This window comes from Argiope bruennichi, chromosome 5 (assembly GCF_947563725.1).
Source record: "Argiope bruennichi chromosome 5, qqArgBrue1.1, whole genome shotgun sequence".
Lineage (NCBI taxonomy): Eukaryota > Metazoa > Arthropoda > Arachnida > Araneae > Araneidae > Argiope > Argiope bruennichi.
Genome location: NC_079155.1, coordinates 107,101,019 through 107,107,218, shown reverse-complemented (window position 1 = coordinate 107,107,218; position 6,200 = coordinate 107,101,019).

The window sequence follows — 6,200 nt, the reverse complement described above, 5'->3', positions numbered from 1 at the left end:
AGTGCAACGGAAACTGCAGCTAATGGTGAAGTAGCCAAGGTTAGTATAAAAATACCTCCATTTTGGACAGAAAAGCCAGAAATTTGGTTTTACCAAGTGGAAGCGCAATTTTCCATTAGTGGTATTAAATCGGAGGAAACAAAATTTCATTATTTAATTGCGCAGATGGAACCAAAATTTGTTGAAAATTTATGGGATATAGTCACTGATGCTAATGAAAATAAATATACCGCTGCGAAGGAGAGATTGCTTAATACCTTTAAAGAAAGCGAAAATAGACGTATTCAGCGTCTCGTGTCAGAAATGGAGTTAGGCGATTTACGGCCAACTCAACTACTTCAAAAAATGCGTAGTTTGGCGACAGATGGGATTTCGGATAATGTGTTGAAAACTCTATTTCTTCAAAAAATGCCGGATTCCATCCGAAATATCCTAATCGTCAGCAATGAAGATATCCGGAAACTTGCCGAAATGGCTGACCGTATTGTAGAAATGCATCCGAATCGGGAAATATATGCTACATCTAGAGATGATATACAGCAGGATAGTGAAATAAATAGTTTACGTTCACAAATTGTTTCTTTAGAGCGTAAAATCAACCGCTTACAACTTGAACGCAGCCGTTCAAGGAGCAGAGCTGCTAATCAAAACAATCGGGGGCGCAGCGCGTCTCGTAAACGATTTAATCCTGCTGGTAAGTACTGTTTTTATCATTATAAATTTGGAGCAAAGTGTCATCCCGATAAATGCAAGAAACCTTGCGAGTGGAAAAATGCAAATTCGGAAAACTAGCATCAGCAGCAGACTTAACGGCGAGTTCTGCTGCGGAAGTAAATCAAGATTGCCGTAAATACCGTTTATTTGTCTTTGACAAAACAACGGGTTTGCGTTTTCTTGTGGACAGTGGAGCTGATGTTAGCATTTTTCCCAATACCGCAAAGCAAATTTCAACTAGTGATTATAAATTATATGCTGCAAATGGAACTGAAATTGAAACATATGGAACGAAAGTATTGACCCTTGATTTGGGATTACGTCGTGAATTCCAATGGCCTTTTGTCATAGCAAATATAAAACAGCCAATTTTAGGAGCAGATTTCCTAAATCTTTTCCATTTGTTAGTTGACGTTAAGAATAAAACATTAATTGACGGAATAACTAACCTATCTACTCAAGGTAAAGTTGCACCTGCCTTAAACGTCAGTGTAAATACAATGTACAGTGCCTGTAAATATTCAGATTTATTGTATTTGTACCCATCTATTACAAAACCTAATTTTTTTATTTCTGATGTAAAGCATACTATAAAACACCACATAGAAACTAGGGGACCACCAGTGTACTCTAAGGCAAGACGATTAGATCCGAAGAAATTAGAAACTGCCAAACAGGAATTTAAGTTTATGCTGGACAATAATATTATTCGTCCATCTAAATCAGAGTGGGCCAGTCCACTGCATATGGTCTCGAAGAAAGATGGATCTTTCCGACCATGCGGGGACTACAGAAGGTTGAATGACCAAACACTCCCAGATAGATATCCAATTCCTAGACTCGAAGATTTTCAGCACATTTTGCCAAACAAAGTCATATTTTCTAAAATTGATCTTTTTAAGGCCTATTTTCATATTCCTGTTGCAGAGGAGGACAAGAAAAAAACAGCTATTATTACTCCGTTTGGACTTTACGAATTTAACAGAATGAGTTTTGGTTTGCGGAATGCTCCGGCAACATTCCAAAGATTTATTCACGAAGTATTTCGAAATTTAGACTTTGTGTTCCCTTATTTAGATGATGTATTGATTGCCTCTTCTAGTGCAGAAGAACATCGCTCACATCTCAAAATTGTTTTTCAACGCTTAAATGATTACGGGCTTCGCATAAATGTCAGCAAATCAGTTTTCGGAGTTGATTCACTAGAATTTTTGGGCTATAAAATTTCGGCTAAAGGATCAAGGCCTCTGCCTGAAAAAGTAAAGGCCATATTAGAGTATCCATTGCCAAACACCCTTCAAAAATTGCGTACATTTTTAGGTATGCTAAACTTCTATCGTCCATACATAAAAAATGCTGCGGCAACTCAAGCCCCTCTTCATGAATTTTTAAAAGGTGCCAAAAAGAAAGATCAGAGAAAAGTGCCTTGGAGTGAGGCAACTGTAAAATTATTTGAAAAATGCAAAATGGATATAGCAGAAGTTGCAATGTTGACATATCCAAATTCCGATTATCCTCTGTCTCTTCACATAGACGCATCGGATTTGGCTATAGGAGCAGTTTTGCAACAACACGAACCTGATGGGTTGAAACCTATCGCATTTTTTTCAAAAAAGTTAAATGAGGCACAAACCAATTATTCGACGTACGATCGTGAACTTTTGGCTATTTATTTGTCCGTAAAACATTTTAAGCATTATTTGGAAGGTAGAGATTTCCAAATCTTCACTGATCATAAACCTTTAGTTTTTGCTTTTAAGCAAAAGAACGACAAAGCGTCGCCAAGACAGTTGAGACATTTACAGTATATTTCTCAATTTACCACAAATATATGTCATGTAAATGGTCAGGAAAATATTGTCGCAGATACATTATCGAGAATTGCTAATGTTAACCTGCCATCTATAGACTATGATCAAATTGCTGATGCCCAAATTGATGATGACGAACTGAAACAACTGCGACTTTACAGTAAATCCTTGAAATTTAAGCAGTGTCAACTTCCATCCGGAAAATCTTTATGGTGCGACACATCTACATCAAAGGTTAGACCTTTTATTCCAAAGCCTTTTCGTATGCGGATGTTTCAACAAATCCATTGTTTAGCTCACCCCGGAATTCGTACAACAGTTAAAGAAATGTCATCACGATTCATTTGGTCTTCACTGAAACAGGAAGTTCGCAACTGGACACGGGCATGTCTACATTGCCAAAAAAATAAAATTTCGCGGCATACAAAATCCGAATTCGGAACTTTTAAACCGCCTGATGATCGTTTTAGTGTAATTCATATTGATTTGATTGGGCCGTATTCTCCATCGGATGGATACATCTATTGTTTGACATGCATCGATAGACACACATCTTGGATGGAAGTGGTTCCTTTACGGCAGATCACTGCTGAAGTTGTTGCACAAGCTTTTTACGAATGCTGGATAACACGATTTGGAGTACCTTCTCTCGTGGTTACGGATCGAGGAACTCAGTTTAGTTCAGAATTATTCAAAAAATTAGCAATCATTTGTGGTGTAAAATTACGGCATACGACGTCTTATCATCCCCAAAGCAATGGAAAGATAGAACGCCTACATCGCACGCTAAAAGCAGCCATTAGATGCCACAACTGTATTCGATGGACTGAGTCGTTGCCTACGGTTCTCATGGGTTTACGAGCTTCTCTTCGAGACGATTGTAGTTTTACAATAGCCGAAATGGTATTTGGTAAATCTATCAAATTACCTGGTGAGTTTTTTGAAGATTCGAAAACTGTGTCCATTACAGATTCTTTTGTTGATAATCTGCGAAAACAGATGCAGTTAATAAAACCAAGAATACCCAAGCAAAAATGTAAACAACACATTTTTGTTCCACAAGATTTAAATACAACTACTCACGTATTTCTTAGGATTGATCGCGTAAAAAAACCCTTAGAACCGCCATATGAAGGACCATTTTTAGTATTACAACGAACGCAAAAATTTTTCACGTTATTAATCAAAGGTGAACATGTAAATATTTCTATTGATCGAATTAAACCAGCCTATAAGTTAACACATTTTGACACTTCTGATGCTCCATTGCCATCAACTGTTAACAGTCCTGCATCTTGTGAACCCAAAAGAAGTGGCTCAACTGAAAGGATGCAACATAAGAATGCATTAAGTGATTCAATAAAAGACGAGAAACTGCCTGCTTTAACCACACAAACACGTTGTGGAAGGAAAATAAAACGACCTGTGCGTTTTACAGACGATGCATAAAATGTTGTTCTAGTGCATTCTATTCATATTAAATTTAAATGTCATTTTCAATTTTTTTTTCTAATTAACGTAACTTCGTTACTGGCAAGGGAGTGATGTAGGAACAGGTTGTGAGTAACGCAACTCATCATCGCAAGTTATTGTGGTTCACACGTAACTAAATATTATAAATAATTATTAATGTTTTGTATTTTTTATAATTGTTCATGTTTGTTTTTGAAGTAATTGCATCAAAAATATTTTATATATTATTTTTGTGTTAAATGAAACTATTTTTCTGCTGTTGCATCTGGCAACGAGATTATTATTGTAAAAAATAAATAGAACGAGTGAGATGCTCGCCGTTGCTTGAATTTGACGTAGTTTGTGTTTTTATTTTAATTTCTTTAAAATACTTTAAATCGTTGGTCGTAATATCCTAAAATAAGAAATGTTTATTTTATGTATCGAGCGTTTACAATCTGCACATTAAAAAGCAGAGTCATACGCCGATAAATTCATTAAAATTGCTATCCGACTAGTTAGTGCTTTATATTAAAATAATAATATTTGAAGCAATATTTTCTAATGACTTATAGGCAAAAGTTCACTATATAGTACAAAAATATTTCATATGTTGGTGATTTATATATATATATATAGAGAGAGAGATAGAAAGAGAGAGAAAAAGAGGAGTTTGACTTACTTGTATAAGTAGTATAGAGAAAGTACAGAAATTATAGGGGGGGGGGGGGGTGAATCGAATTCGAGACTTTGACGAATTTTTACATTTTAAATCTCCCTGAGATGGAAAATACATTTTTGGAAAATGACTGGCCATATGTCTGTGACAAAGATACTTCAAATACACTTTCAGCCAGATGGTTGAAATTTGGTATACTGTCTTTACACCAAATCTGAAGATTTCTATTAAATTTTGAATAAAATTTGTTCAGAGAAAGTTCGTCTGCCTGGCTGTTCGAATATAATTTAACACGATAACTACAAGACGAATAGAGCTAGAAAGATCGGATTCTGTACACAGATTTAACATTTATAGCGTAAATACCTGCGAAATTTTGAACCAAATCCAACAACGCATTTATCGTCTATCGGTTTGTACTTTCAGATATATGTAAACACGATAATAGCTTAAATAATATCAAATTTGGTATGGAATTTTTGCGACTACAAATGCAGTTTTGTGTTAAATTTTGGTTTCAATTGGCTGACAAAAAGAAACATATCTAAAGCATAAATTCGATTTTTGAATACTACTTTTCCGCAGGTTGCGTGGACACTAAAGAGAGAGAGACTTATGAGACCGTGTGAAGTTTTATATAAGAGAAAATAATTATAAAAGTCTACTTCAGTTCATGCCTGTCCCCATTTGCCATAGATAAAAACAATACTCTTGAAAACTTACCCTTTTTCCTTATTTTGGGAGCAAAGATCCTCTCCCTCCATCTTCCCTTGGGTCATGCACCATCTCGGTATTTAGTGAATGTAATCTCCAAGAAGTGACCAATCAACTGTGAAGAAGAAATTGCCGAAAGGTTCATAGGAGCGTAACAACAGCCAAAGAGCCACCAATATGGGGAGAAAATGATGGTGGTTTTGTATACAATGTTTGTAACTATTAAACCATTACTATTTCTATAATCTTTTTGTTTTCTTCTCCGAACTGCCCAACATTTTAGATTGTTACATTTTAATCAATTCCTGGAGCATTGCTGCATCAAGAAAAATCTTATGCATCTTAACAAATTCTGATAGACGAATTAAATTATTTTAATTTTACACATGTCCAATTTTTTTTTTTTTTTTTAAGTAGAAGGCAATTATTCGAAACATTTTAAAACTGCTAGGGTATAATTATGAAATAGCTGTTTTCAGAGGTACAGCGATTCGGTACGTCTGAAACAGTTCTCCTAGAAGCCAGTCTTAGAAGGTATCAAGGAGACTAAGATTTTATATATATAGGAAAATTTTTAAAGAAAAGTATGATGAAAAAATAACACCATGCATTGGCAATCTATACTTGTAAAGTCACTAATTTTAACTAGAGATGATTATATATATATATATATATGTTTGACACCATTTCAGTTTAAAACAAAATTAATTGCATGATTAGAAGATTTCAGAAGCCGATATAATTATGATTCAGCTCAGTTTACAAAATTAGAACATTAATTTATAATTTTTTAAAATTTTAGTCCCCAAAAGAAAGTGTAAATGAGAAGA